Source organism: Ochotona curzoniae, unplaced genomic scaffold (genome assembly GCF_017591425.1).
Source record: "Ochotona curzoniae isolate NIBS_2020 unplaced genomic scaffold, NIBS_Ocur_1.0 contig_2688, whole genome shotgun sequence".
Classification (NCBI taxonomy): Eukaryota; Metazoa; Chordata; class Mammalia; order Lagomorpha; family Ochotonidae; genus Ochotona; species Ochotona curzoniae.
The window spans coordinates 21,317,961-21,340,288 of record NW_024465553.1 but is presented as its reverse complement, the minus strand read 5'-3'; the positions used below and the strand labels follow the sequence as shown (position 1 = coordinate 21,340,288).

At 50.8% G+C, this 22,328-nt stretch overlaps 1 long non-coding RNA gene across 1 annotated transcript in view; it reads right to left on the bottom strand.

The window, feature by feature from the left end:
• Nucleotides 1–10,927: 10,927 nt before the first annotated feature.
• The window catches only part of LOC121153016, a 32,812-nt gene continuing 21,411 nt past the window's right edge, over nucleotides 10,928–22,328 (bottom strand). The window contains exons 5-6 of the long non-coding RNA XR_005883330.1: nucleotides 11,774–11,901; nucleotides 10,928–11,306 (exon numbers count right to left, since the gene is read on the bottom strand). This is a non-coding gene — a long non-coding RNA (uncharacterized LOC121153016). The remainder of the gene's footprint in view (nucleotides 11,307–11,773; nucleotides 11,902–22,328) is intronic.

The window sequence follows — 22,328 nt, the reverse complement described above, 5'->3', positions numbered from 1 at the left end:
CCCTTCCCCTCTCTGTCACACACACACACACACACACACACACACACACACACGGTCTGCTGGACACATGTTCACAAAAAAGCAGAGACGCGGGGGTAGGAGAGGGTTCACATGTCCCTGCTGGAGATCGTGTGCACTAGAAGAGCGAAGCGACGCTGTCCTGGAAATGGAATATGCAAGGGATTTATGGCCTTGGAGGCTCTCACAAGGCATTCATTTCTTTTTATAAAAATCTGTAGCTTACAGCATTTTTTTTTTTCATAGGGGGCAGTAAACAAGCGCCCTGAAAGGGGAAGGGAAACGGGAGAAAGCCAGCTCCATTAGTCACGCAGCTGCACATCCTGTCACAAAGAACCCTCGTTGAGTAATCGCCCAAAATATGCCTGCTATTTTTTTTTGTCAGAAAAAAATATATATAGGGTCTGCCAAAATGTACTGTAAAGAAGAAGATGGAAAAAAAAAAATCTGGTCTTGCAGTCCCAGAGGGGGAAAAGAAAATAAAAAAGAAACAGCTGTGACTTCTCAACACTCTCCCTAGCATTTCTTTGAAAGAAAAGATCTTCAGATGCTTCCCCAGGATGGAGCCCACCAGCCTGCGTGAGGGTGCTGGTCTCCGTGTCCTTCCCAACCCCCGCCATGCCAAGAGCTCCAAGGAAGGTAGGAAGGAGGGAGGCAAGCAGGGCCTCCAGCAGCAAGGCCGACCATGCCTGGGCACTGCAGTCCGCTGCTGGGCCTGACTTAGGTGAGTCCCAGAAGAAACCCCCAAGGACAGCCTGCACCAGCTCCCGCAAGCACAGCAGCACCTCATCAATCCAGCAGGGCCCCCCAGCCTCCCAGGCTTGAGTGCCATGATACCAGAACAATTCCAGGCTCCCTTTCCAGGCTGGGCAAGGTTGTGTTTTGTTTTGTTTTCCTGCCAAGTACCATGTGGATATTTGTCATATTGCTCGTGGACCCTCACAATGACCAAGGTAAAGTTCAGCCTGCTCTACATTGAATTTGGAGTCTAGCCTGTGGCTGCCTCGGCAGGGCCAGACCTAGTGATCTTTCATGTCTTGTCCGGCCCACACTCCCTGCTCCTGTGGGCCTAGAGCGAGAACCATATGTGGGGATGTCCGACTCTGCAGGTGGGGAGAGACTGATGGGTCAGAGCAGTCTACAACCCCAGGGCATTTTTTTTTCATCCTCCCCAACACTGCTAAGTGACAGGCTCCTGTGGGGAAACTGAGGCCAGACAGAGTATTCTAGAGCCTGGTTCAGTCACCAGTTCATATCCTGTGCTCCACTTCTGATCTAGCTCCCTGCTTATGGCCTGGAAAAGCAGAGGAAGACAGCTCAAATCCCTGGGTTTCAACATCCACATGGAAGACCGGCTCCTGGCTTCAGATCATCTCAGTTCTGTTCCAGCCACTTGGGCAGTGAACCAGTAGGTGGAAGATCTTTCTCTCTGTCTCTGCTTCTCTCTGTAGATCTGATCTACCTTTCCAATAACAATGAATAAACCTTAAAAGCAAAACAAAAACAGAAAAACAGTGTTGTGGTATAGCACATGAAGCAACCGTCTGTGAGGCCAGCATCCCACATGAGCTCAGGTTTGAGTCCCAGCTGCTCCACTTCCCATCCAGCTCCCCACCAATGTGCCCAAAGAAACAGCAGATAATGACCCAGGTACTTGGGTCCCTGCCACCCAAGGTGGGGCCCAGATGGAGTTCCTGGCTTCTGGGTTTATTTCGGCCATTTAGGGAATAAATTCACAAATACAAAATCTTTCTTCCTCTGTGTGTGTGTATCTTTCTGCAACTCTGCCACTCAAATCAATTAACTTTTATAGTTAAAGACAATGGAAGGGCCCAGCAGGTAGCCTAGTGGCTAAAGTCCTCACCTTGAACGCGCCAGGATCCCATATGAGTGCCAGTTTATGTCCCAGTGACTCTGCTTCCCATCTAACTCCCTGCTTGTGGCCTGGGAAAGCAATCAAAGACAGCCCAAAGCCTTGGGACCCTGCACCTGCGTGGGAGACCTGGAAGAAGCACCTGGCTTCTGGCTTCAGATTGGCTCAGCTCTGGTCATTGTGGTCACTTAGGGAGTAAATCATTGGATAGAAGATCTTCCTCTCTGTACATCTGACTTTGCAATAATAAGTAAATAAATAAATAAATCTTTAAAAAAGAAAATGATGGTGAGAGGGCAGGTTAAGATGCACAGACAGAATTATGTGAGCCAGGACTGGAAGGGCAAGGAGAAAACACACACACACACACACACACACACACACACACACACACACACACACACAGCATAAAAGCCTTGTACTGATACTAATATTTTCAAAAGGCTCATAGATAGATGGCAGTTCCTTAGCAACCAGGCCATAATGAAAATTCCACACGGGTACCTGGAATAGACTCTGCCAGACATTCCAGCTTATCCGGAAATGGAAAGGAGCAGGACACACAAGCCCCAGTCTTGCTAACACTTCTGTGTTATGAGACCGCCTGGGGATCCTTTCCCAACCCAAGCTTTCACTGCGTGAAGTTCCTGAAGGCTGTTGGCTTCCTCAGGAAAGACACCTTGCATGGGAATCAGAACTGTCGTTGCAGGCCCTCTGACTGGGCAAAAGCCCTGTCACCTTAAGTCTTCAAGCCGCAAGTGAGTGAACTCTCTGAAGGTGCCCCCAGTCCACGTGCTTCTCTTTGTGGCAGTGCATGTGTTTCCCTAGCCTGAGGCTACCATCCAGGCTCAATCCTTCCCTCTCCAGGCCCTGGAAGGGAGCCAGAGGCAGGTCCCCCCAGCAGAGAAGGACACTGCTTCCTCCAGACAATGTGTCTGGAGGCCTTGCAAGCCTGCACTTGGTTAACACCCTGGGGATGAATCCGTTCTTTTGTTGGCCTTGTGGTGTTCCCAAGCTTACAAGGTTAACACTTTCCAGGCTGCAGGGAGCGAGCCTGCTGGGTCCAGGACTCAAGCAGCAGCTGATTAATATGCCACACAGTCACTCGGCAGAGCTGAAAGTCAGGGTGACTTTGCCACTGTGCCTTGGGAAGCACCTGTGAGCAGGTGGCTTTCAGCTGACGGTGCAGAGGTAGAGCTGCAAGGTGAAGCTCCTGTGGCCAACAAGCTACATCCCAGGTATGGGGAGTGATGGTGGGCACTTCACCTGGCAGGACCCCAGACATGAGCCCTCAGCTCCCGCTGCTCACCCTCCACTGACAAGAAGCAAGGGGGACAGAAAGTCATGCTGGAGCGACAAAATCTGCTCACTGACATTATCAGCTCTGTCCTGTGGATGACAGAAAGAGAACCCAGAGGGAACGAGGATTTAGCATGCTGATAAACCACTCACTGACCAAGGAATGCCAATGTCAGGTACAACAGGAAAAGTCTGGTGCCAAGAATGTCTGGGATTCTGAGACAATGGAGAAGATTGTCTAGTAATAGAATGAGCTCCTTTCCCTGGAACTCTCTGAAACTAGCATCACCTGAGGGGGGAGACGGGTCACCAGCAGCTCTGAGTCTATGAGATGCTTTATTTTCACACAAAGAAAAAAAAGTTATTTGTGCTAAAAAAAAAAAAAAAAGTCCGTAGAACAGAGCAAACAGAGCTGTCATCTTAACTATGTCTAAGTGCGCGATTACGTCACATCACCTTGTTCTTCAGCCATCCCTACCTTCCATCTCCAGAACATTCGTTTGTCTTCCCAGTCTGAAGCTCTGTGCCACTAATACAACCCTCCATCCCCAACCCCGGCCCCACTCCACTAGGCTCTGGAAACCACCATCCTACTTTCATCTTCATGGTTTTGATCACCCAAAGCATCTAGCATAACTGTACTCAGACACCACTTGTCCTTATGTAACTGGCTTATGTCATTTAGCCCAGGATCCTCAAGGACCATCCAATTGTCACCTGTCAGAAATTCCCTGGCAGGGTGGCCATTCAGCACAATGGTTAAGACGTACTTGGTGGACCTGGTGCAATAGCGTAGCGGCTAAAGTCCTCGCCTTGAATGCGCCAGGATTCCTCGAGCACACCGGTTCTAATCCCGGCGGCTCCACTTCCCATCCAGCTCCCTGCTTGTGGCCTGGGAAAGCAGTCGAAGATGGCCCAAAGCCTTGGGACCCTGCACCCGTGTGGGAGAGCTGGAAGAAGCTCCTGGCTCCAGGCTTCGGACCAGTGCAGCACCAGCAGTTGTGGTCTCTTGGGGAATGAATCAGCAGACAAAAGATCTTCCTTTCTGTCTCTCCTCCTCTTTGTATATCTGACTTTCCAATAAAATCTTAAAACAAAAAAGAAAGAAATACTTGGGACTCAGGATACCAGATCATGGGGCCTGGGTTCAAGGCCCAACTTCATTCCCAATTCTAGTTTTCTGCTGCTGTGCCCCGGAGCAGAGAACAGTGAGGGTGTGGGTTGTTGGAGCCATTACGCCATGCAGAAGACAGGACTGAGTTCCCGACTCCTGACTCCTGGCTCCCACCTGGCCCAGCTCAGCAATTGCAGGCACTTGGGAAGTGAACCAGTGGACTCTTTCTTCCTCTCTCTCTCTCTCTCTCTCTCTCTCTCTCTCTCTGTCTGTCTTTGAAATAAATAAAATAGGCAATAAAAATTTTTCCTCACTATTTTAAGGCGGCATAAGATTTCACTGTAGGTACATTTTGTTTATCCACTTTCCTGGTGGTCAATACCCAGGTTATTTGCAACTTCGGGCTACTGTGAAGAGCATGGCTATGAATTTCAGTCTTATACCCATCTGTCCATTCAATTATTTTAGGCATACGAGGATCCTTCTAAAAATATCATGGGAAATAGAATTAAAAGTTCAACTTACTTGGGGGCAAAAAATAGTGAAATACATGCTTATAAGACATCTTCAGAAAGTTTGTAGAAATTATAAAATATTGTAATTATGAAATTCCATGTATGCACGGAATTCAAATTTTTTGGAAGCCAAATAAATTTACCTTTTAAGTCTATCTTTCTACAGACTTTTTTATGATTTATTTATTTTTATTCAAAGTCAGATATACAGAGAGGAGGAGAGACAGAGACAGGAAGATCTTTCATCCGATGATTCACTTCCCAAGTGACCACAACGGCCGATGTTATCTTGCACGCCCGGGATCCCATATGGGCGCCGGTTCTAATCCCAGCAGCCCCGCTTCCCTTCCAGCTCCCTGCCTGTAGCCCGGGAAAGCAGTCGAGGATGGCCCAAAGCCTTGGGACCCGCGTGGGAGACCCGGAAGAGGCTCCTGGCTTCGGATCAGCATAGTATCGGCCCATTGCGCTCACTTGGGGAGTGAATCATCGGACGGAAGATCTTCCTCTCTGTCTCTCCTCTCTGTATATCCGCCTTTCCAATAAGAAAATAATAAAAATAAATCTTTAAAAAAAAAATTTAAAAAAAAAAAGAATTAAGACTGGAAAGAAGAGCAGGCTCCAATCCCTGACCCCATTTTCCTGCTAAAGCAGACCGCGAGAAGCAGTGGGGATATCTCCAATCACTGGGTTCCTCTTACCTGGCTTGGGTTCTTGGCGGCCAACCTCAACCTTGACCTGCCAGCTGCAGTGAACCAGTAGATACGAATTCTATTTTTTCCTCCCTTTTTCCCTCTGTTAGTAAAGGAATAAATAAACATAAGATGAAAGCAGCCTATGGTTAGATCCAGCACTAAGCTGAGTAAACTACAAAATAGCCACATTATGGATTCATATGCAACCACTGGGGAAAAAACAAAAAACAAACAAGGGATTGGCACAGGCTGATGGGGACATGGCAGGGGGCAGGGAGGGGTGTTTGGTGCATAAGTTCACATATAGCCTGGGCCACCCACAGATCAGAATACCAGATTCTAGTCCAGGCTCCTCCATTGCTGATTAAGATTCTTGTCTATGTTCACCCCGAGGAGCAGCAGATGATGGCAAGGTACTCGGGTCCCTGCCACCAAGGTTGGAACCACCATGGAGTTCCAGGCTCCTGATTTCAGCCTGGCTCAGCTTTGGCTGTTCTGGAAATTTGGCAGGTGAGCCAGCCCATGGAGGATTTCTCTCTCTCTCTCTGTCTCTGTCTCTCTCTGTCTCTCCCACTTTCTTTCTCTCTCTCCCCTTGTGCCTTTCAAGTAAAATGAAAGCAAGTAATTGGAAAATAATACTATTACCGAACAGGAAAGTTGTGATGTGCTGGTGGTGCAAGGATTCCAGACTTCTATTTTATGAAAACAGGGAGGTCTCCTCTGTCACTGGGAGAATGCACACGACACCACTGACAGCCATGACCTTTGACAGGAAATCTTCAGTTCCACCTTGTGCGTCCCAGTGCCTGCTGCGGAGCCTTGGAGATGCATTACATGAAAAAAATAAGGTTAACAAAGCTCTGCGAAGTGATGAGATTCCGGGCCATTTTGATCTTCTTTATGCTTTCCTTAGTTCAAATGTTTTTAAAGGGGAAAGTCACAAGACTTTCTGGAATTGCTTAGCCCCAATGGTTCTGAAAGACAGACAATGGCGTGCATGTTTAAAGGGTCCGTTCTGGAAGTTTCTCTTGGAACCATACAAAGATTCCTGTTGAGGCAGAATGAGGCCCTCGACGTCTGGTGACAGAATCTGAGAGCAGTGATAAAAGAACCAGGCGAAAAGCCAGGGGGCCTCCAGAATTCCTATCCAGCTATCTCTCTGCTCCCTGCAGGGCAGCACAGAAACCCAGCCATACGGGGTTAACCCATATACTATGTTTCACCGAACAGGGGTGGAGGAGGGGGTGGTGAGGGTTGAAGGGGCCCAGCCCAGCCCAGCCCAACCCCAACCCCAGCAGCCTTAACAAGATGCAGGTGTTTGTGCAGTTGCTTGGGAGAGGAGGAAGGTGGAGAGCAGAGTGGGGCAGAGGAAAGAGTGCCTGCTGTCATGAGCAAGCATTTTTGCAAGACAGCCGCCTTTGGGGTGAAGAGGAATGCAGCTGTTTCTGGCCCAGACCCACCCTGTGTGGCTGTCCTTGAGTATGCATGTGTGTGTGTGTGTATGTGTGTGAGAGAGAGAGAGAGAATTCTGTGTACTCACACACACACCCTTTGCTACCACAGATCTTTGCCCAGCAACACCAGTAAAGGCCAACTTCATGTTGTTGAAGGCGTTGCCTCTGCTTCCTGTCTTCTCTGTCCTGCCTCCATCTCTCCGGACCCAATGCCCTGCACCCATGTCTTTCTAGGACCAGTCCCAACTTCTGGGGTCTTGGCTGTCAGTGTCTCCCAGTGTGCCTGTTCCCCTCCACCGCCTCCCCACTCTTTTCTTAATCCCCCTGGGCTCTTTCCAAGTATACACTTCGTTGCCTTCCTCTCATGGTCCCTTCCCCGGTCTGCCCTGGGCATCGTGAGACCCTGAGGCTCTATCGCCATGCCCAGCTCCTGTCGCTGAAACTCTATGGAAATGGAACTATCTCTGAAGGAGTTGGGACAAGGCAAGGGAGTGTCTCCCTTTGGCTGCCCCAGGGACAACAAGGCAGGCGACAGAGAGGGGGCCCGCAGCTCAGTGTCCCTCCTCTTCAACATCCCCAGGAAGATGAGCTGGGCAGGGAGCCAAGGAGGGAACAAAAGAGCTGAGAGGTTTCCAACAGCTAGCCAAGCACCCCTACCCCACCCCCAGCATGCTAATTCAGCACACACCTCTCTTCCCACAATGCACCTGAGTCCAGCAAATCACCATGACCTCCGCATGGAGACGCCAGGGGTACCTTCCCAGAGGTCATCACCGCGCGAAACCCCACACAGCTTCTACTCTGGATCTGCAGCTAGGGCACAATAAAAGGGACAGCTCAACTGAAGGATCACTCTCTCACTTTCTCCTAGGGCCAGCATCTCTCCTCGTGGGGCTGAACGTGTAAACAAACCCTGCTCCCTTTCCTATACCATACCTGTGTCTCTACCTCGAATTCTTATCTCATGCAGGGGCAGGAACCCAGAATCCACAGCCAGGGACCCAGAAGACAAGGTGGTGTGAGGAAGTCACAGACAGGCCCTGCCTTCTTGGGGACGAGGGGGTTGCACTTGTTTGCCCAAATGAAAGAGGTTTAGAGTGAGTGGTTTCCATGATGCGTTTAATTTGACACCTGCTAAGGAATCTGATTGCAAGTAAAGTCTTCGGATGGAGGAAATCTGCTAGAACATGTTGGACCCCCAGAGCCCACCTGCTGGGCCCAGGTGCAAGAGGAAGAATCTCCAGGTAGAAGTGGGATCCTGGTTCCCTCGATGTAGGATGGCGGAGAGAGATCAGAACAGTCGCCTCTGCACTGACTCTTGGGTTGGAGACTGTGAAAGAAACCCCAGCTCCTGGAGCAAATGCCAGCCCACCCGCATGACAACTGTGTACCCCAAAATTCAGCACCCCGAGGCTGGCAGGGAGGCAAGGGCTGGCAGCAGCTCGTTTGCTACCACCCTCTGCACTCCACCACCTGCTTCCTCAGGCCTACTCCCCACAAAAATAGAGGTGCACAGGCAGCACCCCAACTTATTCCCTCCACCACCATCATGCATTCCGGCCCACAGCCTCAAACCAGCCCAAGGGCAGCTGTAAGGGAAAAGAGAAAGTACTGGGTGCCCTGTTTGGAAGCTCCATGGAATTTCCCTGCAGTGGTAGGTGGCTGTGGCTGCTGACCCCACAGCGGAATCAGAGCATCCTGCTGCTCCATGCCAAGATGCAGGCCGGTCGCTGTCCACAGCCGAAAGCACCCTGCAAATCTTGCAGTGTCTCCCCTCCCCCTTCACACAGAGGGTCCTTGGGACCCCCTGCGTGCCACGTCAGACTCCAGCTGGGTATCCTCCCTGTCTTCTGAAAACCACATGGCGCCCCCACAAGCATTCTTGTTCCAGCCCACCCTGAGACACAAGCCTGCCTGACAAGCACATGTTGGTAAGGAAAAGCCAGAGCCTGGGCGGCTGGCGGTAACACACAAGCCACGCGGCCCTGGCCCGGAGAAGGGGGCCACAGCCCCCAGACCTCTGACAGCACAGGCCGCCGCGTGAATGGGGCTCACCATCCAATGTTCAGCTCCTTTCAGGAAATTACCAAGTTAGTCCTTGGCTTTTTCCTTTCCAGCGCCCCTCCCCGTTTCCATAGCAACCGCCTCCCCATCCTCTGGAGCCTCTCCCAGGTCCCGCCCATCCCTGCCGCCCTAGGCCTCTCAACTGTCTGGGTGGGAATCAGGATTAGAGTTCAACGTGGGCCCGGCCGGGGTGGGGGAGAGGATTGGAGGAGGGTAGGGCAGGGGGCTGCTTTTCTCAGCCCCGCTCTGCCTCCAGGATCCCTCTGTGGCTGTAGAGCCCCCACCCCAGGCTTTTCAAGTTTCCTCCCCACCCACCACCCAAGCCCGGAGTTAATGACCGGCCCTGGGTTTCCTCTTCTTCCCTTTCTCGGCCTCCAATAAAGCGGGAGAATTAACCCAGGTCTTAAGTGCTGCAGAGTTCCAAGCTGCATATCAAAGGGGCCTTCCCAAGCCGCTTCTGCATTTCAAAGAGGCTGATCTATGGCTTTCACTTTAACCGGCACGTTTTGGGGGGTGGGGAATGAGTTTTATCCAGAGGTCAAACTCTGGAAAAACAAATGGGTCCCCCTTTACCCCCTCCTGGGGAGTAGCAGCAGGCCCTTAAAATATAAACCCCGGTGGGGGTGAGGCTAGCTACAGCCTGGCCCCACGTCCCTGTCCCCCCCCCCCCCGCACCCCCCTCAGCCCGTGGGAACCACAGGGGCAAAAACTGTCTTTCCTGAGCCTGCGGGCCTCTGTCCACCAGGCATGGCACTGGCCGGGTCTCACGGCTGCTTTCTCTCCGCTGAGCCCCTTCTGCAAGTCCCGCCTGTGCACTTGGTGGAGTGGTCCCCGCGGGGACCTGGGGGCATGGCACTGCTGGCATGGTCTGTGCCCCTGCCTCCCTTTGTTCCCCAACTGTCACTGCGGGGCCTGGCTGACACTGAGTGTTCAACAGGCCCTGCAGTGGCCATTGGCTCCTAACCTCTCACTGCGAAATCTTGCCCCGCCTTCTCACTCACAGGCAGCACTTTCCTCTTCCTGCAGCCAGCTTCAACCTTCATTTATTCGATCCCACACTCATTCACTCCCAGGGCCATATGTGTCTGGGAAATTAGGTAATAGGGCCAGCAATTGGTTACAGGGCAATGAGATAAATGCTGTCTCCCGCAGAACCTTGAAGTGCAGGCTGACTCTGTCCCTGGGGCTCCCGGAACTTCCGATGCAGGGATTGGATGAGCAGGAGCTTCACAGAGGGGCAAGCCTACGCCAGGCAGCAGGAGGAGCAGGTGTGTAGATACTGCGGCACCTGAGCCCATTGTAGGTGGTGGTATTAGGTAAGATTCATGGCTCCAACACCCAGAATGTGGAGGGAGGTGTTGGAAATGAGGCTGGAAGGGAGGACCAGCAAGGGTGTGCATCCACCCTTTATGCCTTCCAAGTTCAAAGTCTCATACAAGGTGCCCAGATGGGAAAGTCAGTGGCCATGTCTGTCTGGGTCTTCTAGATTAGCCCCTGGGATTTTTCTCCAAGAAAGGCTGGCAATGGTACTACTGAAGTGAGGGACACAGGCAAAGCTTAGGACAGCTACACAGGGTCTGGCCACGTTGGCAGACTTAAGAAGTGGAAAGATAGTATATATGACAAGGCCAGCAGCGTCACAGTCTGAGAGCAAGTCTGTGCTGGGCATCCCACTGGCCCCCAAACTGACTCTGAAACTTTATAGAAGGAATTCCCTTGGTGGAGTTGAATTGGGATCTCCATACCTTTTGCAGTGCCGATGTTTTGTGATGTCACAGCCGCTGCCCCTAAGCAGGGAAGTTCACTGGTGACTCAGACGGCTGCAGCGTAACCCTGAACTTTTCCACCCCACTCAACCGTTGGCAAATCCTCTGTAGCAGGTGCAGTCACCATCTCCCATGTGGACCTGCACAGTTCACCATAGTTACCTCCAGGGCTTGACTCCCATCCCCCGGCTCACCTCCTCACTGCTTTTGATGGCCAAGGTTGAGACAGGCAGAAGCTGGGAGTCAGGAGCAGAACTGAACCGGGTCTCCCATATAAGTGGCAAAGACCCAGCGGCTTGAGCTGCCGTCCAGGGTACCCATCAGCAGGAAGCCAGAGCTGGGGATAGAACCCAGGCACTTGAATGAGGGAAGTGGGAGACTTGAGGACTGTCTTAACCACTAGGCCCAACACTTTTAACTCCAGGTCACGCTTGAGACAGCTGCAAGGCTGGTCTTGCCCAAGTTTGGCTTCATCTAAATGTTCATTTCTTGGTTTAGTTTTATCTTCTTTCTAGCCCACGGGAGGAGGAGGAAGAGCAGTGAAGATGGGGAAAGTGAATCTAGCCTTGCTCAAGGACCCTGTTTTGTGTCCTTCCCCCTCCAAACACCATGGGCTTCCATGGAAACACTGCCACAGTCTCTCGCCCCCCACATACTGCCCGTCCCCTCGTTGTTGCCCCACAGTGTCATCTCTAACTGGGACATTTCTCTGTCTGGTCTCGGCCCCACCCCCCAGGCAAATCTCCAGGACTTTGGCCTGGACTCAGCACAGGGCCGGGTGCTTGGGGTAATCTGGATTTGACTAACTGCAAGGCAGAGGGTGAGCTTGAAGGCCTGCAGACTGAGTCAGCCCCTGACCTGTGCACTGTCACTGCGCTCCAGTGTCACAGCTGTGTTATTCATGAATTTATCAGGACTCAGGGAACCTGAGAATGGAATGGCTCAATTCTTGCTGCGGGCTCAACATCCAGTACTCACCTTTACTCTCTGCCTGGAAGAGAGAGTATGAGGGTCAGGGAAGTGGCTGCCTCCTCCAAGTACTTCCTGGAGTCTTCTGGCCACCCCAAACAGTGTCTTCTGCATGTCACCTTTTGGATCAACGTCTCCTGGAAAAGCAGTCATGAAGGAAAGTTAGGGTCCCTGAGGGAGCCAGGCCGCAGCTGTACACCCACCCAGCCCTTCCCACGGTCCTCAGCAGGTGCCTCTAAGCCCCAGCCGGCTTTTGTGACCTAGCCCAAAGTTGGCCTTGTCTTATTTCTTTTGTTTTGTTTTGTTTTTTTTAAGATTTATTAATTTTTATTGCAAAGTCAAATATACTTAGAAGAGGAGAGACAGAGAGGAAGACCTTCCGTCTGATGATTCATTCCCCAAGTGGCCGCAAAGGCTGGAGTTGAGCCAATCTGAAGCCAGGAGCCCAGAGCCTCTTCTAGGTCTGCTACGTGGGTACAGGGTCCCAAGGCTTTGGGCCGTCCTCCACCGCTTTCCCAGGCTGCAAGGAGGGAGCTGGATGGGAAGTGGGGCTGCCGAGGATTAGAACCGACGTCCACATGGGATCCTGGTACATTCAAGACAAGGATTTTAGCCACTAAGCTACCCTGCCAGGCCTTTCCATTTCTTCTTAGGCTGATCAAATGGAGGACCCACCAAACCAGAGCTGGAATTGGGTGATTGCTTTCCTTCCCATGAGACAAAGGAGGACTTGGCAAGATGTGATCAGACAGCGCTATGCCTGCAAGCATAGATTTGGATTCCCTGAGGCTGGGAGTCAAGTTCCCCCATCCTGCCATATGCCTAACCAGCAGGTGGCTCAACCTCTGCCAACCTGTTTCCCGATTTTCTAAAATGCCACCAGACTGACCACCTGCCCTTGCTGAGCTCAGCCTCTTGCTGAGCTTCTGCAGCCCTGAGGTACAGTCCCTTTGGACAGAGGTCCACCCAGGTCCAAGGACACTGCTGGTTATACTCTAGTGCAGAGGGGGAGCCCCAAGCAAAGTGAAGGATCTGAACACGAGAAGTGTTGTGATGCAGAGGGATAAGCAGAGGCGTGGGGACAAACAGGGACCCTCAGGAAAGGACGGTGTCACCTCCCTCGGGGGACACTGCTACTGCAGAGAACAAAGGAGAGAGCAGGACCCAAGCCTGATGTGCCCAGTTTCCTCCCAGCACTCTGAACTCTGCCCAGGGCAAAGCTCTCTAGGAGCAAAGAAGCAGAAGGAGGAATGCCTGCCCCCGCTCCAACCTGAATCAGCCCTTGGCTTGGGAGGGACTTCCTCCATCTTGGCTTCAAGGGTCCTGACTCCTGGTTCCTTGGGCCCCCTCTTCCTGCAACCCCCTGCCCCTTACCCCAGGCAGAGCTGAGGAGGGCCATATAGGTCGGACCTTGTTGTCACCAGGCTGCGTGGAGAAGTGGCTGGCTGGCCGGTGCTGTCCCACAACCTCAGGGAGAAAGAGAACATTCTTTCGAGTCCATTCAACGACTCAGCTATTTCCTGCCCTTCTCCAGCACCCCACATGCTCCACCTGCTCCTACTTAACCATTTCCTGTTTACTGCCAGCCTCCCGCGGGCGACCTGCAATCAGCAGTCTGGCAAGAGCACCCGGGATGGACGCAGATGAGGGGGGTTGGCTGGCCTGCCGAGGGACCTGCTCCTTTCCAGGCAGCGTCCACAGCTCTGGGATAGGATGTGCTGGCCAGGTCTTTCCGCAGAGCTGGGCCTCTGCATGGGGAGGGAAAGAGGACCATTCCCAGGCCAGGCTCATTAGTTAGTTAGTTAGTCACTCCTGCCTGGGGGTGCTCTCCCGTGGCCTCTGTGGAGCTAGAAGGCCCTTGTCTTCTGTTCACTTCTCTCCTGGCGCCCTCTCCCCATACCTGTGTCATTCAGGCATGCAATTTGCTGCTTCTTGGTGATGCCAGCTTCCCACAGGAGGGGGTCACTGGGGACTCGAATATGGGGGTTCTGGCACCTGGCTCTGACATTAACACTGCTGCTTCGTAGTTCTGTGATCTGGGCAAGTTGCTTACAATCCTTGCCTCTTGTTTTCACCCAAGGAGAGGTACTGCTGCTTATCTAGTATGGCTCTCATGACGAGATCACATAATTACGTGGACGTTCCTGGTACAAAGTAGGTGATGGAGTGTACATTTATCACAATGGTTGAGCGATGCGGCTTGGGATGCCTGTATCTTGTAACAGGATGAGCATCTGACCCAGCTTACTGCTGATATTCCTGGGATGTAGAAGGTGATGACTTAAATACTGTTGGATCCATGCTACCTCTGTGAGTAGGCAGGATGGAGTTCACAGCCCCGTCCAGCCCCTGCAGGTTGCAGGCATTTGGGGAGTGAATCAGCAGATGCAAGGTCTCTGTCTGTCTCTGTTCCTCTATCTTTCAAATTAATACAAAATAAAGAAACATGGAACCTGCATTGTGGCGTAGCAAGGTAAGCCACCACCTATGATACTGGCATCCCGGTATGGGAAATGGCTTGTGTCCCAAGGTCCGATTTGACTCTGCTAACTGCTAATGTGCCTGGGGAAGCATTAAAAGATGGCCCAGGACCTATCCCAGGCTCCTGAATTTAGTCTGGCCCAGCTCTGGTCATGGCAGACATTAGTCATGTCTCTCTGTCTTTAAATAAATAAGAATGCTACCATTTGGGAAGTGAAGTAGAAGATGGAAGGTATGTGTGCGTGTGACTCTGCCTTTCAAGCAAAGTAAACCTTTAAGAAGAGTCAGCACTGGGCCATAGAGCAGTCAGCATGCAGAGACATCCCGGAGGCATATGGGGGGCGGGGGGCAAGGATGAGGCCAAGGAGTGACCATCAGGTGGTGGCAAATGGTCCCTGAGCTGGGCACTTCGCACTTGGTGGGTAACCCACCCCTGGGGAGGTCACTGGGAGCTGTTGTGGAGTTCAACACCCTATCAGAAACCCCAGAACGGCCAGGCCCAGGTTAGACCTCCAGTCTCCAGGGGGCCCAGGCTTGGTCGGGGAGGTGTCTAAAAGCCTCTCCTGGGGCCAGGGGCTGAGGCCTCAAGTTCCCAACTTCATGCTGAGTGTTCTCTCTCCCACAGTGAGATGGAAGACAGCCCCAAGGAGCATGTCTTCACAGCAGGCTTTACAGGGGAGGTGACTTAGGAGCCAGTTTTGTCAGGAGAAGAGTTCTCCAGGCAGAGAAGCAAAGGGGCATGGGCATGGGCAAGCTGTGCCCGAGACCTGGAAAGGACAGCAACTGTGGACCACTGGTGCCAGACCCTGGCGGGGCAGCGCCACAGTCCTGGGGCCACGGGAATGGGGGAAGGGGGTTTTTAAGGGGGAAGTGGTTGCTGGTTTTATAAAAGGATGGGGCAGTTTGCACATGTCCCCTACTCAAGATGACTTCAGGTTAAGGTAAGCATGGGCTACTGGGAGTAGACAGCCATTGCTACAGCAACAATACACCACAACCCAAGCCAACCTTGGCCTTGGTCAATTCTATACAGACACCGAGGTCCCCCTTGTCTCCCCCCAGGGTCCCAGAGTGGCTTGTGTCAGAAGAATGCAACTGTAGCCTTGACATGGGACCTGAATACCTCAGCCTTCATACATCAGCCCCCTGGTAGGCTGCTGCTCTCCCTCTATGCAGTGCCCTGACCCACCGGGCCACATCTTTTCTCTAATCCCTTCTGGAAAGATTGCTTGACTGTGCACCCAGCCTTCAGTCACCCCAGGGTGGGACAAAGATGACACAAGCGCCATGGGCCCTGGGCCCAGCCCTGGTTGGAGGAGACGCCTCCTCTGCCCCCGCCCCTCCCATTCAATCTCAAGAAAGAGCTGCAACTCTTTCCATTTCTAACCTGTCTGGGCCTAGCCTTTCTTGCTCAGGTGTCTGCTGGGAAGAGCCAGAATGGCTGAGTGGGCTTTTCAGGATTGGCATGATGCCAGGGACAGACAAGTCACACAGCAGGTGTGGCTGTACTACCCAGATACTTTCCTTATGGATCCACAGGACCTTGTACCACAAGTAAGGATGGTCTCAGCTGTGCACAGACAGCAGAGGAAGGGTCCTGCACCACACTGGCAGTAGCCGTGGCAATAGAATGGGGGTTAGCGCCAAGGAAGCAAAACAGCAGGATTCAAAGGCTAACATGGCATCTCTGACCAATAGCAGTTGAAATTAAAAACAGGAGTTCATTGTAATTCTGATTCAGCTTCCTGCTAATGTGACTAGCAAAGCAGCAGAAGATGGCTCAAGTCCTCAAACCTTTATACCTACATGGGAGACCTGAATGAAGTCCTGGCTCCTAAGTTCTGAACAGCCAGCTCTCGTGTTGCAGCCATTGGGGAAGTAAACCAGGGGATGAAATCTCTCTCTCTCTCTCTCTCTCTGTCTCTCCCTCTCTCTTTGTCTCACTTTCTCTCTAAGTCTGCCTTTTAAAGAAAATTAAATAAATCCTTAAAAAAAAAAAAAAAACCTTTGGGAGCCAACATGATGGCTCAACAAGCTAATCCTCCGACTGTAAGTGCTGGCATCCCATATGAGTGCTGGCTTGTGTCCTGGCTGCTCTACTTCCAATCTAGTTCCTGGCTTGTGGCAGGTGAGAAAGGCCCAAAGCCTTGGGTCTCTGTTTCCATGTGTACAATCTGGAAGAAGTTCCTGGCTCCTGGCTTCAGACTGACCCAGCTCTGGCTATTGAGGCCATTGGAGGAGTAAGCCACCTAAGAGACTGCTGCTTCTTTTCTACTCCATGTTTGTTTTGAGTGTCCATCCTTCAGGCTGCAACAGCAGCAGACAAGGCCTTAAGCAATAAAACACAGCCTGCTGCTGGTCTACCCAGGGAAGCAGGTGCTCTGCAACCAGGTTGTGTGGTTTCGAAGTGCACGTCAGCCTCAGATACTTCAAGCAAGCATTTCACATCTCTCTCCCAATTCCCTATCCCCAAGTCAGTGACAATAATAGCAACCTCCTTTATGGGACTGTGACGAGAATGAAATGAGCAATGTAGAAAGCAGAGGCTGCAGCGACTCTGGTGTAGAAGCTGGCATCAGTGCTGGTGATGTAAGCCTGGTGGTACCTGCTGCCATTGACACAGGCTCCTTCTGAAGGTCCTTTCATGGACCATTCACCCAAGGGGTGGTCATGTGCCAATCTACCTAGGCAACATAGCTACAGTCGAGTCACAGAACAAGCCATCTGAGGAAGGCTGGAGGCCCCCAAGGGCAGATTCTAAGAGTACAGGCTGCCCTCCCATCCCTAACAAGATTGCAAACCCATGCTCTCCCTTCTCAAGCTCCCGAAGGAACGAGCAGCGTTCCCCAATGGGAGAGGAACCCTGGACTTTCTTGGGACCCTGCAGCTCAGCACCACAGCCTCAGGACAGATGGCTCTGCATCCTGACCATGTGCAACTTCTTAGTTTCAGTAGGGAGACAGACAGGTGGTAGGGGAGATGTGGGCTTGGGAAGGAACCCACCCAGAGCCAGGCCCCTCAAGGATGCATTTGGTGAAGGGCAGTGCAAGGAACTCACTAAGTTCACAACTTCATGCATATTCTCAAGGAATATGCTTTTCTTAACAGCCACTGAAGGAAGAATCAATATGTTTAATGCTCAGAGTCTAGAATGATTTAATGTTCTTATATTTTTCTTAACTAGGCTGAACTCTGAGATCCTGTTGCAGGTATTTTGGAAGTAAACCAGGTATGACAGAGCCCTCTCTCTCTCTCTCTCTCTCTCTCTCTCTGCCACAAGTAAGTAAAAATCAGAATTAAAATACATTCTTTTTATGAGTATATTTAAGAAAATATGTAAGTTTCCTTAAAAAAATGTCTTGGGACCCTGCACCCATGTGGGAGACCTGGAAGAAGCTCCTGGTTCCTGGTTTTAGATCGGCTCAGCTCTAGCCATTGTGGCCACTTGGGGAGTGAACCAGTGGATGGAAGATCTTTCTCTTTGTATCTCTTTCTGTCTGCAGATATGCCTTTCCAATGAAAATAAAGTAAATGTTAAGAAAAAAAAGAAAGAAAGAAGGAAGGAAGGAAGGAAGGAAGGAAAGAAAGAAAGAAAGAAAGAAAGAAAGAAAGAAAGAAAGAAAGAAAGAAAGAAAGAAAGAAAGAAAGAAAGAAAGAAAGAAAGAAAGAAAGAAAGAAAGAAAGAAGGAAAGAAGGAAAAACAGTTTCAGGCAAATGAGCAATTTTGGAAAATTCACAGAATTGGTGAATTGACTCCTAAATCAATTGTCTTTCGGAGAATCGGCCTGTTTCTCATGAAAGAAAATCAATTTCTGCCTCTTGTGGTCATCTGTTTACAATTTGATTCTGAGAACTTCTAGAACAGAGGTTCTCAAGCAGAGGAATACGTTGGAGTCACTGCTAAGCTTGACTGAAGCGATGAGTCTTGGACCACAGCCTCGTGAGGTCCTGATGCAAGGTGGGGTGCGGCCCCGGAATCAGCATGGATTGCACACTTTACTTTGAGAACAAGTCTCTGAGTGATGCACGTCGAATCCTGAGAGTTACTGTGGCATTTAAAGGTAGGCTTTTTATTCTTTAAGATTGCATCCAGCATGAACACTGAACTTGATGACAATCAAGTTGCCTATATCCCACCCTCCTAACACAGTTATTTTTTTGGTAAATAGATTTCTACATGCATGCAACTGCCAAAACATACATGCTTATTTACATTCAACCTTAAAATGCACATATCCATTTGTCTTCCCTTGAATACCACATCGGAAATACTTTCTGTCACTCTGCAAAGGCAGATCTTGAGCGTTTCTCAAGAATACACGCAATATACCACATTCAGATTTGCCCTAATTTACTCAACTCTATGGGTTTATGTTTCCTAAGTGTTGAGTTACTTCCAATTTTTCCTGGCAATGAACATCCTCAAACATGCAAAAAAAATTTTTCCTGTTGTTGAATAATTGTCTTACAACTCATTTCTGGAATTGGAATTGTGTAGCAGGATCAACAGCTGTTCTCCGCAGTGAGAATGCAATTATTGGGACCAGATGCCAACCTTGGTTGACCTGAAACAGGAACATCATAATCTTCCAGTAAGTCACTCTCTGAGAGCCGTCGGGTAAGTGACACGGTTGGTTTTACAGACCAGTTTAAGAGCAGGTCATGGAAGAGGTTGGACCAGTAGGGGTTATGAGCTTCTCTGAGATCACAATGTGAATACAGCTAGATGGGGAAGGCCTGAGACACTGCAGATGGGTAATATGTGGCAGTAGTTGATGAACACACAGATACAGCACTTAGCTCATTAACAGCCTGGCCTAATGGAATTGCATCATGAACACTCCTTTCCGCACACCCAACATGCCTGGGTACCATCCAGACGTATTCCATTGAATCCCAACTCCCTCAAGTTCTCATGCTACCCACTCCCAAGCTGTCCTAACTACAGAAGGTAGGAAGTGGCGATCCACGTGAAACAAAGACTACTAGCCAGGTCTCACTTCTTTCTTAGAACTATTCTTGTGCCAGTGTTTGCGGTCCAGATGTGCAACGTAATGAGGTTACTTCAATTTCTTTTCCATGAAGACAGGCTCTTTGTCTTATTGCTGTCATAGTAAGTGCTCAACAAACAGTTGTTGATGGAGTAAACGAAGGATCAGCCTTCTCTAAGAGGCTCCTGAAGACTGTCCCTCCTGCTGCCTCCCCCTGCTGCACTCTGTAGGAGGTGCTTTCATTACTGCCTTCACCACAGCCAGCACCTGGGATTCAGGCACCTGTGCCTCCATCCTGGGCAGTGTTGACCTCAGCTTTACTTATCTCCTAGATCTGACCTTTTGGAAACTGTCAACAGTGCTCCCTCTTGACAGGTTTTTTTTTTGAGCCTGACAAATGGAAGGCATATGGGTGCATCAAAGCACAAAGGCTGTGCAGTATGTTTATCAGCTGGCTGTCCACGCCAATGGCCACAGAGGGAGGTCTTAAAGGAACATTCTATCTCCAGAATGGAGCTTCTCCCCTCCAGCTCACTCCAGCCTGCTTGAATTGTCCTCCCTCGTCTCCATCTCTTCTTCTGAGATTCTGCTATCCTGGCAGGAACTGTTTATAAACCTGGTATCAAGGATGATCCTGGCTTTCCACTTTCCACCTCTTTCTATAAACACAAGGCCTCTTCCAGCCTTATGGAGGGATGCCCAGGACCCACCTCTCCTGTAACCCTAAAGCCTAGCACCTTCATGGACAACCATCCTAGGTCAGCTCAACATGCAGGAAGGCTGGAGCTTTGGTCCCACCAGTCCCAGCTCATAGACTCAGTGGGGACAGCAGTGGGGGAGCCTCTGGCCTCCCCTGCTTCCACTTCCTCAGCCTGAGATTCTGGATCTCAGGTGAAAAGTGGAATGGAATACTTCCTGTCCCAGCCCAGCTGGCAGGAGATGAGCTGGAGAGGGTGGCCTCAATCCAGTTGGGCCAGGTTGGGGCCCAGGCAACCAGACACCTCCTGGTTCCCACGCTCAGGGAGCAGGCCTCAAGCAGAACTGGTTTCATAATCCATAATCTCACCTCTGCTGTGTGCTCTTTGCATAATGACCTGCCATTTGGTTCCCACATCACAATCACTGTATTTATCTATGCAAAACAGCACCTCATTAAAAAGAAGAAGAAACACATCACTATTGGCCCAACCCCTCATTAGAGTATAATGCACAGGCCCTGGGCACACCCCGGGTGGAACCAGAGCCTGGCCTGGTCAGGCTTTCAAGCCTACAGCTCCAACTCAGTCTCCACCCTTGTCCCATTCTTCTCTAGTGAGTTGTGCTGTTCCCCAACTCTGAGTAGTGGGGAAATGACTGATTAGGAACCCTGTGCAACTGAGGGATGGGCTCCTCATGGGAGTCCCTCCCCTAAGGGGTCTTCCTCTCAATCAGTGGCTACTGCCAACACCCACACAGACTGCCATCAGCCCAAGCTGGACTACAGTATTCGCCAACCATTAACCTATTTCTATCTTTGTTTCTCACTAGAATGAAAGCACTACGGATCTTAACCCAGGCTTGACACCTAGCAGGCCTTCCTTAAATATTTACACACGGCTCCATTTCATTGTGACTTCATAATAAGAAATTTCATGATGGCTTCTCCAAACAGTTTCACTCCCTCTCTCTACAAACGCTGAGGTTGCCTTATATCATCCTTTCTTCCCTCATTTGTCAGGTTCTCAGCACAGCAAGCCAAAATGCCTTCATTTTCAACAAAGACTGGTTTCTAGATAAACAATGTATTTATTTTCTTCTTATTTAAAAGGAAGGGTGAGTGAGAGAGAATACGTGTGCTTCCATCCATTGGCCTGCTGGACAGAACCAGCCCAAGTCAGAAGTCTGGAACTTGATTGAGGTTTCCCATGTGGGTAACAGGGACCCAGATACTTAAAACATCCCTTACTACCCCTCTTTTCCCTCTGGGAAGCTGGATCAGAAGTGGAGGAGTTGGGACTTGAACCAGGCATTCTGGAATGACATACAGCCGTCCCAAGCAGGCACTTAAGCTGGTGCACCAAATGCGTGCCCTTTGAATAAAGACCTTGTGCTTTTTGTGTTGTCTGAAGATACACACAAAACAAATCAAGAAAGACGCAGCAGCCAAGTACACGGCACCCAACTTCAAACTCCGTGGCTGGTTGAGAGCATGTACCACCCCACTCCCTCCCCTTCCCAGGACAGTAGATTTTTAAAAGCAGAGCCCATCTGGATTCTCACAGACACCCTGTGGATGGTTTGCCATCACAATGTCCTGCGAGCCAGGGTCAGACCTGCCTTCTCAGCCTGGACCCCACCCACACACCGCACCTGTTCTGCGGCCCAGTTTCTCTATCTGTCAAATGATGATAATGATAGCTGTCTCTCCCCCACTTCTCAGCGTGTGCAGATGACTGAGATAAATGCAAAGTGCTTGGCACATCAGGGAAGAGAGCACAGATGACCCCAAGGTGGGGGCAGGGGGCAGCAGCGTGGCAGGCACCCAACCCTGATTTTTCACTTCCTTTCCATGTGCCCGGGCCCCCAAGGCTGGCACAACCACACTGCTGGCCCTATGGAGAGGCCACTGAAGAGTCCCAGAACTGTTTGCCAGGAGGTCAGCATCCCCTACGGAGCACTGGGGGCTTGTGCCCTCCCCAGAATGGGCAGCTCCTCCCCAGAGTGTCTCAAGATGCATCCTGGTGCCCTCGCTGTGCTACACCCGCAGTGAGCTCCTGAGCCACAGTGGTGGCGATTGAATTGGCAGCACTCACTCAGAAGCAGGGTCCAGGCCTCCCAGCCCCACCTCGGACAGCACACAACAGTGGCCATGCCTGAACAGGTGTGAACCACTCAGCCAGTAGGCCAATGGAATCTACAAAGTTTAAGGCTTCCTGCTCCTGGGACTTGAAGAGAGAGAAAAACAAGGTTAAAAAACAAGCTTCACATCTAAAATTAAACATGCACATGTACACACACATACCCACCCTAGACAGTTGCTCCTACATCTGTCTACCTGACATCACACTGAGCACTAGAGGACTTCCAGGGTGGGAATGATGAATAATATAACC